Here is an 11,018-nt window from a genome sequence, read left to right as displayed (position 1 = left end):
AGGTGGCACAGGGGTGGGGCCTCATGGAAGGGGTGGAGTGGGGGTGGGGCCAGAGGCATTGAGGTGGGGGATGTCAGTGATGTGGCCCTCAGGCCAAAGCACTAGTCCTCATGTGGCCCTTGTGGTCATTTTGAATTTGAGACCCCTGGTTTAGTTAGTGGTGTTCCCGCTTTGAGCAGTGGGTTGGACTAGATGACCTCCTGATCTTTTATGATCTAACTCCAGGGGAGGGCTGACGGCTGAGAATCCTGAGCAGAGGGAGGTGCTGTCATGCAACCAACTGATGGGCTGGTGAAGGCCCAGATCAATGGGAGTTACATGCCTAAGGACCTTTGTGAATCTGGGCCCAACATTTCCCCCCCCTTTTCCTCTGCATTGCACTCCTAGCTATTTTAAGCAGCTCCCTGCTCAGCTTTCTGGCTTCTGAGACTCCCTTTCTTAAGTCCCTTACTCTCCCACACATGCTATGAGGGTCCTGGGGCCTGATTCAAGGCTGAGGATGAGGCAGGTGCCCAGAGACTTTATGCATTGCAATGCCCAACTCCTTTGTGAATCAAACCCTTAGGTGCTTTTGAAAATGTTACCTTTTATCACCAATGGGGATGATCTCAATAGAAACTTACGCCCCCTATAACTGACCAAAAGAATTCCAGAATCGATGGCCGGAGGTTGGCCAGGAAACCCGGGGCCGGGACCAGGGTGTTGAGCCGGTACCAGAGCATGGACAGGACTAGTTGATTAAGCACCAGCGTTCTCCCTCAAAGAGAGAGGCACTGGAGTAGTCCTGTCCATTTCTGGAGCCACTCTGTCACCCCGCCCTCTAAATTCTGCCAGTTCTCCGGCAGAGAGGGATGTGTGGCAGAAAGGTAAATGCCGAGATAGAGCAGAGGGCCTGTGCTCCACTGCATGGCCTGAAGCGTGGGTGGGAGGGAGCTCGCCTGCCACCAGTCCCCTACCACCAAGCCAGAGCTCTTGACCCAGTTGACCCGTGCAGAGGAGGCAAGCCTCCACCCGCGCCAAGTCGCCCGGGTCCTGGACCATGAGGAGCACGTCATCAGCGTACGCCGACAGGACCAGCCGCAGCTCCAGCTCCTGCAGCACCAAGCCTGTCAACCTCCTTCGGAGGAGACAGAGGAAGGGCTCGATCGCCAGAGCGTACAACTGGCCCAAGAGGGGGCACCCCTGCCGTACTCCTCGCCCGAAGCTGACCGGTTTGGTCAGGGTCTAGTTGAGCCTGACCAGACACTCTGCGGAGGCGTACAGAGCCCGGAGAAAACCCACAAACTGGGGTCCGAAGCCAAACACTTGCAGAGTGCTCAGGAAATAGCCATGATCCACCCTGTCGAATGCCTTCTCCTGATCTAAGGACAGGAGGGCGAATGACAAACCATCCCTACACCCAAGTTCCAAAAGGTCCCGGACCAGATATAGGTTGTCGAAGATGCTGCGGCCCAGGACGGTGTAGGTCTGGTCTGGGTGGACCAAGTCTGCCAGCACGGACCCTAGCCGCAGCGAGATTGCTTTTGCCACGACTTTGTAGTCCGTGCTGAGGAGCGAGACGGGACGCCAATTTCGTAAATCATAGAGGTCCCCCTTCTTCCGCAATAAGGCAAGCATGGCTCGCCTGCACAAAAGAGGGAGGACCCCGCTGTGCAAAGACTCGGCCCAGACGGTGACTAGGTCTGGGCCGAGGACATCCCAGAACATGCGGTAGAACTCCATGGTCAGCCCGTCCATGCCCAGAGATTTATTGGTGGGCATGCGATGGAGGGCTTCCGAGAACTCTGCCAGAGTGAGAGGCAGCTCTAGCCGGTCTTGGTCGCCCGCGCTGACTGGCGGGAGCTCCTCCCAGAGCACTCTGCAAGCGTTAGGATCGGTCGGATCCGGGGAGAAAAGGCTTGTGTAGAAGGCTCTTGCCCTCCCGCACATCTCCACCGGATCCATGAGGGGGGTGCCATCTTCTGCCAGTAGGCAGATGACATGTTTTTTAGCCCCCCTCTTTTTCTCCAGGGCGTAGAAGAAGCGGGAGCCGCGATCCATCTCCCGAAGGAGACGGATGCGGGATTGAACAAAGGCACCCCGGGCCCCATGGTCCTCGAGGGCCCGGAGCTCCTCCCGCTTCTCTCGGCACGCTCCACAGAGGGGTGGCTCCTCGGGGCTGGCGGCCAGACGCCTCTCCAGCTCTAAGACCTCCCATTCCAACTGCTTTATCGCCGCATCCCTCCGTCGGCTGGCGCCCCAGATGTAGTCACGGCAGAAGAGCCAGGCGCACACCTTCCCTAGGTCCCACCACCACCGCGCCGAGGGAAAGGCACGCCGCTGCCCTCGCCAGGCCAGCCAGAACTCCCAGAAGGACGCCATGAAGCCCACATCCTCCCGCAAGCTGTTGTTAAAATGCCAATAGGCCAGCCCTGGCCTCTCCGCACAGAGGGAGGCTGTCACGGTGGCTAAATGATGGTCAGAAAATGGGGCTGGCCGGATGCTGGAGGAGTGGGCTCATGAAAGATGAAAGCGTGATAAATAAATGTGGTCCAACCGGGAGTGGCACGACCGATGGGCCTCCAGCCGGACAAAGGTGAACGTGGAAGTGTCATTCGGGTGGTAGTCGCGCCAGACATCCACCAGGGAGTGGTGTTCGACTATCTCCTGGAGGCTCGGTCCCTGAGCGGTCCCGCTCCTCGAGGGTGATGTTAAAGTCCCCTCCCAGGACCAGGCACTCATGAGGATCCAAGGTGCCAAGGAAGGCGGACGCCTGCTGATAGAATTGCAGCCGCTCCGGACTCACTGCCGGGGCATAGATGTTGACAAGGTTGACTGTAAGCCCCTCCATGCGGACCCGGAGGTGCAGCAGGCGACCCGGCACAGCCTCGGCGACCCCCAGCACCTCGGGTCATAGGTCGGGGGAGAACAGGGTCGCCACTCCAGCCGTACGAACTGTGAGATGGCTAAAATAGACCCTGTCCCCCCAATCCAGCCGCCAGCTGTCTTCGGCGGTCGGGTCCATATGGGTCTCCTGCAGGAAAACCACAGAGTACCCCCCCTCCCGAAGGAAGGAGAGCACCTGGGATCTGCGGAGACCCATCCTACCGCCGCGGGTGTTCAATGTTGCGATAGTAAGAGGTGCCATGAGGAGGGCTGGGGGGGATCCTCACTGGCAGGGATGCTTGCAACTCCCGCCGCGCAGCAATTCGTGACCTACCCCATAGGTGAGTAAGGAGTCACGGAAGAGGCGGACCCCCTGGTAGGCCGTAGCGCCCTGCCTCCCGGTCCTTTTATCCTCCCCCATGCGGGCCCTTGCGGCCCGGAGGATTTGATGAAAGTCGCCCCATCGCTGGAGAGCAAGCTGTACTTTGTTGCAGGAACCACGGATGTCTTCTAAAAACTCCCGCAACTCCTCTCGCAGCGCATGGGAGGCTGGGGTTATGGTCTCCTGGTTACTCCCAAACAGGGCCTTTGGTACAGCCCTGTGGCCAACCGAGACAGGCAGACAGGGTGCGGAGCCCCAACGGGGCTCCTGATGGGTTGGCCCGAACGCTGGGGCGATGGGGTGGCGGAGGGAGGATAGCAACCCCTAGTGAGTCGGGACAGGTTAACACAAAGGCCACTCCCTGGGGGTCATCTATTGGAAAAGGGAAGGAAGCAGCCCCAGGGGCGGCAATAACATCTCGGGAGGTGGACTCGCTGCCGGGACAGGGGCAGGGGCAGGGTTAAAGGCAAGATTCTGGGCGGGTAGAGGGCTCTCGGTGAGGCCGGGCGCAGGCTCTATGGTGGATTTGGCAGCCACGGCATCAGGAGCTGGACTCTCTTCTGTAGGGCCCTCTCCTGGGAAGGAGGTGAAATGCTCCTCACCAACAAGGGATGCCCTTGGTGGCTCAGGTCCCGGCCGCATGGCACTGGCCGTTGCCTCAACAGGCTTGGCGACTCTCAGCGGGGTGCCACCTGCAGCCGCGTTGATGGAGGAGTCCAGGGGCTCCTCGGAGATGGGAGCGGAAGCAACGGTTAGGGGGAGGGAACATGGGGAGAGGGGGCTGTAGTGAAGTCGCCCAGAACGAGGCCCGCTGGCATAGGGTCGTCCTCCCCCTGGGTGACCGGGGTCAGACCCAGGGCCTCGATTTCCTCATATATGGACAGGAGATCAGTTTCCGCTACCCCGGGATTCTCCCTGCCGGCACCTGACGCAACGGTCTCCTCGGGGCATGCTGAGGTTTCAGATGGCGCCCAAGGCAGGGGGGGCTCCCTCAGGGGCCTCGGAGGGGAGGGACTCCCGTGGAGGGGAGATACTGCCTTCCAGTTCTGCCATGTCTTCCCCAGCCGGCACCAGTGGATGGAGCACACCCGTGGGTAGAGCGGAAGGCTCGGCATCGGTGCCCCCCTTCCTGGTCTTCCGGAGGGCCTCCGCGTCAGATGGGAGGAGCGGAGCTCAAGCCTTCCGCTTGCCCCGCTTCCCCTGGACTAGGGCCCAGCCCTCCATGGCATCATCCAGGGGCGGGCTAGCAGGGGTTGTGTCAGGGGGCAGAGGCCATGGCTCAGGGACTCAAGGGGATAACGGTGGGGCAGCACAAGGGAGGGAAGATTCCCCTTGGGGCAGGCCCTCTCCCATGCCCGGCGGTGTCCCTGCCGCTCCCTCCTCCACAGGCCCCGCCAGATTGCAAACAGCGGGAGTGGGGCTCTCCCGCTCATCTGGGCATAGTTGGGGAGGTGCGGGAGCAATGGTGGACTGGGAAGGAGGAGGGGTGGTTTCGGGTGCCAGGCAGCCAGGGGCGCCGGCGATGACGGGGCTGGTGCCCTGCCGGGGCTTGGGGGTCCCGGATGCCCCTCCGTGCCGGGCCAAGGGGCAGTCCCTCCGGACGTGCCCTATCGCCCGGCAGAGGTAGCACCGGGCCTCCCCCGTGGAGTAATGCACCCGGTAATGGGCCCCCTGGTAGGGGACTAGGAAGGACCCCTCCAGCGCCTCTCCATCACGCACCACCGGCGGCAGTTGAAGCTGCACTTGCCGGCAGAACCAGAGGACGTGACGGAGGGCGGGGTCTTTGCAGCCCAACGGGAGAGGGCTGATAACAGAGATGGGTTTCCCCAGGGTAGAGAGGGCGGGTAACAGGATGGCATTGGGAAGAAAGGGAGGGAGGGAGGTCAGGACCAGGCAGACTCCCAGGTCCTCTAGCAGCTCCAAGGGGACGAACACGCCCCCTACTGCCAGGCCCTTCTCCACCGCCTCCTGGGTGGTGGCCTCCGATGTTAAGAAGAAGACAACCTTGCCATACATTTTGGAGGCCGCCACAATGGCTGTGGGCCCCACCATCCTCACCAATGCCCGCACATAGGTCTCCACGTGGGGCGAGGGGGGCACCAGGAGGCAATGGACGCCGTGCTTCCTGGTCATGGTGGGAAAGGGGCCCGGCTGCTATAGATGATAGCAGAGGCGATGGGCGGGAGAGATGACATAGAGGCAGGCCGGGGGGCTGCCGCCACCTGGGCATATGCCCTGGGGGCCGGGGGAGGGACACCCGCAGAGCTGGTGGAGAGAACAGCGGGAGGGACGCCCCAGCTGGTGGTGGGGCCAGGGCATTGGGGGAAGCCCCTGCCATGGAGGGCCTGGTCTTTTTAGCAGGGCCCTTCCCCTTCTTCTTCCCCTGGCCCTTCCCGCCGGCTGTGGAGGTCCCCCAGAATCTGAGTGGGGGAAGGACGTGGCAGCAGTGGAGGTCACCCCAGTGCCCATCGCTGCTGGTTCCCCAGCGGGGGCGGTGGCAGATGGTTCGGCAGCGGAGGTAGAAGCTTGGGGGGGTGACGGAGGGGCAGACGAAGGAGCGGTAGCTAGGGCTGCTGGGGGGGCCCCACCCGTCTCGTACCCCAGCATCGTGAGTAGGGAGGGAAGGGGAGATACCAGAAGAAGGAGGGGAAAGGGGAAGCAGGCCAACCGCTCCTCCCCGCTAGGCTACAGGCAGGGGAGGAGGGCACCAAAAGGGGTGGGCTGGACGGGGGGCAATCAGGGGTTAGGGGTCAGTCGCCAACATAGGGTGGAATTCCGGCTCCTCTTGGTACACTAGGGTTGGGGGGGATAAAACAACATTGGGAGTGCAGTGAAGAGGTTTGAAACTAAAATCGGGAGTGGCACAAGCGCATGGGAGGGGGCATGGGTGCACGGAGCGAGGGCTAAGCGAGCTAGAGGTAGGACAGGGAAACCAAGGGGCTAGCTTCAGAGGCTGGGGCGGGGCAAACAAACAAAGGCTGCAAAAGGAAATGGGTGGGGCAGGCAAACAAACTGAAGCTAGTAAGAGGGGCTGGGGCAAAGCTGCAAGTGGCAAATGGGGCAGGTAGTAAAGGGCAAAGCTGTGGGGTGGGCAGTCGGGGGGGGACACATGCACCCACGTGTGCTTGCACAAGTCTTTTTAGGCTGGCTGCTGCTTCTGGCCCAAAGGGTGAAAATAGGGCGTGGCAAGCCAAGCAAGCAGCTGAGTCCAGAGGCAGGAGCTGAAGCAGCTGGTATACAGCCAGTGGGGGTGGTGGAGGGGGCAGCGGTGGTGGTAATAGTGGGGGGGGGTTGGGGGGACACACAGATGGATCGGGGGATAACTCCACACCACATCCCCTGTGTCCCTACAAACACAGTCAAGACCCCCACCACAAGAGCACAGTTTGAAAGTTACTCAGTCTTAGGGCCCCCTCCATGGTGGTCTGCAAAGTCTCTAGGTGCTCCCCCTCTGGTAGATGGTCCTCTTCTTCTCCTCCTCGGGCTCCAGCAGCTCCAGGCAGCAGACTCCCCAGCAGCAGCAGCAGCTCCAGGAACTCCAGGTGGTGGTCCAGGCAGGCAGAAAGGACCCCTCTCAGGTGATGGTGGTGGTGTCCACAACAGCAGTGGCTGGGGTCCCTCACTCCTCCTCTCTGGGGAGTGGGCTAGCAGCCTTCCCCCGGGGCTGCAGTTGGAGCAGTAGCAGCAGCTGAGAGTGGGGGGTCCAGCAACCAGGTAGCAGAGAACGGGTGGGTGGGTGTCTGGCCCAGCCAGGGGCACAGCAGGGAGAGCTTAGGGCCTAGCAGCAAGAGTAGCAGCTTCCCACCTCCCTCCAAGCTAGAAGGCTGTGGGAGAGTAGTGTGAGAGAGAGAGAGATTAGATCCAGGCTAAACAAATCCCTGGTACCAAGTTAAGTGAAATGGAAGCTGCTCCAGGTCAATTAAGACACCTGGGGCCAATTAAGAACTTTCCAGAAGGCAGGGAGAATGCTAGGTTGATTGGGACACCTGAAGCCAATCAGGGGCTGGCTGAAACTAGTTAAAAGCCTCCCAGTCAGTCAGGTGGGTGTGCATGTCAGGAGCTGTGGGAAGAAGTTGCGCGGTTGGAGAGGCTGAGTAGTACACACCGTATCAGGCACAAGGAAGGAGGCCCTGAGGTAAGGTTGAAGTGGAGCTTGAGGAAGTGAGGGCTGCTGTGGGGAAGTAGCCCAGGGAATTGTACATGTCATGTTTCTAAAAGGTCAGCTACCATAGCTGATACTATTAGGGTCCCTGGGCTGGAGCCTGGAGTAGAGGGTGGGTCCGGGCTCCCCCCCCCACTTTTGCCCCTGATTGCCACTGAGACTGGGAAACAACAGAGACTGTGCAAGGAAGGATAACTTCTCCTCACCTCTCTCGCTGGCTTATGATGAAAAATGGCTCAGTAGACTGTGACCCTTGTCTCTAGAGAGAGAAGGGTTACGTGGAGGGTCACAGTGAGCCTCTGAGGCTAGTGAAATCTGCCAGAAAACGTGGGACACATGGAGGCAAGGACAGAGCTTTGTCACACCACACAGACAACACCCACAATTGCAAGAGAAAACAGACATTGATATCCCAGGAAATAAAGTGGGTGGGGAGAAATGTTAATGTTTGTCTGTTTCTCCTTTTTCTGTCCTTCCCTGAAGAAGCTGTATGATGGGGACTACAACAGAGACAAAGGCAGACAGAGCAAGAAAGAGGTTTCCTGCATACAAACCTTCCTCATAAAGGGGCAGATCTTTGGCCTCTGTTCCATATACTGATGTAGGGGACTCCTCAAATTGAGAAAAACAAAGTGCAGTCAGTTCTAAATTACTGTCTTCCCACTTCCACATAGGGGCGTGTAATGAGGGAGAGGTCATCTCAGGACAGGAGGGGTTGGAATTTGGAGCCATTAGTAACAGCTGCTGTAGGTTCATCAGGGTGTGTTTCAGCCCCTAGTGTCTCCAAATTCAGGAAAGTAGTAAGGTAGCATAAGGCCACTTCTTCTCTCACCCTCTTCAAAAGTGACTTACAGCTCAGCAGACTGAGTATATAGCCCAGAATCCCTCACCTCCTTTATTCATAATGCCAAATCTTTTGTTGTTTATATCCTAAATAGAACAAATCTAGGGGAGTAGTGGTCTTCCCCTCCTCACGCTATCATCCCACACTGTAGTAGGATTTGGGGAACCCAAGCAGCTGCTTGGCTTTTGCATGTTTCTGTGTGTCAATTCTGAGCTTTACAGGAGCAAAATGACCTCTAGTGGCCAAACGTGAACACAACCTGTTAAATTCTATTCTATTGCAGCACAGCCTTTCCTCCGGGCATTGAATTGAGCCGCATTGCGATTGGTTGGCCACCAGTTTTGTTTTAAAGGCTTCCATCTTGTTCTCCATAATTTCAATTTGCATTAAAAGCCATTAATTTTCTATCCCGTACGGGTGTGAAGAAACCTTCAAAGTGAACTAGTGCAACTGACGCAGTGATGGCTGTCTGGGTCTGCCATCTTAGTCCTGTCTTTTCTCCTCACCTCAGCCTTCATCACAACCACCCTTGGTGATGAAAAACAGGCTCTTCATCCCAGTCTATGTATACACACCCAGCTTCTCATCCTAGTCTCCACACCGAGCCAATACCAGTCTCTACTCCTTCGGTTTCTTGCCGAGCAAGAGCTAGTCTCCTCCTCTGAGTTTGTCTGCCCTCCCCCACAACACAGCTGTCAATCCCAGACTCCTCATCCAGTCTGTCACCTACAGCTTTGTCTCAAAAAGAAAAGGAGTACTTGTGGCTCCTTAGAGACTAACAAATTTATTAGAGCATAAGCTTTCGTGAGCTACAGCTCACTTCAGTCTCCTTGCCTAGCTAGTCCCAGTTCCCCTTGAATTCCTTGTCTGATGTGTCTTCTCCATCTCACTAGCTCTTTGTTCCTCATTCACTCCTGTTCCCTCTCCAGCTCCCAGTCTCCATGCCCAGCCAGTCCAAGTCTTTGTCCACCCCTCAGCACCCAGTCCCTGTTTCTCCAGCTCCTTGTCCTCCCCCAGTAGGGTGACCAGATGTCCTGTTTTTATAGGGACAGTCCCATTTTGGGGGACTTTTTCTTATATAGGCACCTATTACCCCCCACCCCCGTCCTGCTTTTTCACAGTTGCTATCTGGTCACCCTATTCCCCCAGCCCAAACAGGTGGTTTTCAACTTCTCACTGCCTAACAGGAGGAGTATTGAAAGCTCAGTCGCCCTGACCAGCACCACAGCAGCCCTCCAGCAGCTGGGAGGAGCAACTCTAGAATAAGTCACCGAATTTAAGGGCAGAAGGGGCCACCAGATTATTTAGTCTGACTTCCTGTATATTACAAGACACCAACACCACCCAGCACCTTCACATTAAACCCACTATCCTTGGACTGCAGTATAGACAAAATCTTTGGAGATTTTATCTTGCAAATTCTAAGAAATCCCTATGGAGCACATGTGATCTGGAATTCCAAGTGCTTAGAACCTGGCCAAAATTGGGTGCCTTTTCAGAGGAACAGCAAACAACACATCCCTGACACCAGGGCAACCTCCCTGACAAACTTCAAGTCCCTAGGTGCTAGAGCTTCTCAACACAATGGTTGTAAGAATTTAACATGGCAAAATAGCATTTCCCTTAACCACCTTCTGAGATGCAACTAAACCGTTTTTTTCTGAAACTTTTCACAAAAATTCAGCCTGAGGCACACAACTGGCATGGGAAATTTCAGCCAGAATGGTTTTAGTTTAATAAAGTTACAAGCAATTGAAACCAGGTTCTTATCACTGGAAATGTCAGGGAACCTTAATTATAGGTGGCACTACTGGCTCTGCCTATAAGAAGCATTACCCCTGACACACTCCGTGCTGGGCACCATGGACATTTGAGCACCATCACTGTTGGGTGGCTCTACCAATTTTGCCGCCCCAAGCAGTCACTGCTGAATTACGACCACTGCAACAGCGGCGGAGCTGCCGCCGAATTGCCGCTGCACCCAGAAGAGTGGCAGAGCTGCCGCTGAATTGCCGTCATGGGACACGGACTGCTGCCCCATTCTGAATGCCGCCCCAACCACCTGCTTGGAAAGCTGGTGCCTAGAGCCAGCCCTGAGCACTGTCATGAACCTTGGGCAAATCTGGTAGCCTTTGGGGAGTTAACGTATGTTGACCATCGTCTGGACTCTCCAGTGTCAGTTACACGCTTCAGCACCAGCTCAAGCTTGGTGTATTGAGGACTGTATCGGAATTGCACACTGTTGCTTTAAGAGTATATGGGTTGGTGAGGGCACTCTTGGTGCTTAGATCTGCTTGCAGGCTAGGGGGTTCTGTAGCAAAGCATGCCATCACGTCAGAGTCACTCTGGAAAGAGACAGTTTAAAAGAAGGTGGGGTGAGCTGCGCCTCGCTGCCTCATGGAGCAGTCTATTTTGGGGCTCTTGTGGGTTATTTTCTGAATTCTAACCTTCCAGTGAGAGTATTTATGTTTTTATATAACTCGCCTGTGTGTATGCTGTGAACATAACACAGAGCTGACCAACAAGGGGGCTTTTGGCTTTGGACCACACAATCCAGAACTCCCTGGAGGATAATGGACTTGCATGCCCTTACAAAACGATGCTGGCTGCAGCCACTGGGTCACTGACGCCAAATTGCACCCTCTATCCCCATAGATTACTTTGGTTCAGATGGAATGGGAGGGCAGAAGGCTGGAAAGACAGTGTCAGAAATCCAACAGCAATACAAGGCATCTCATCTAAACCTCTCTAAATTGAAACAATAT

Source organism: Dermochelys coriacea, chromosome 1 (assembly GCF_009764565.3).
Source record: "Dermochelys coriacea isolate rDerCor1 chromosome 1, rDerCor1.pri.v4, whole genome shotgun sequence".
Taxonomy (NCBI): Eukaryota; Metazoa; Chordata; order Testudines; family Dermochelyidae; genus Dermochelys; species Dermochelys coriacea.
This window is presented reverse-complemented; position numbering follows the sequence as displayed.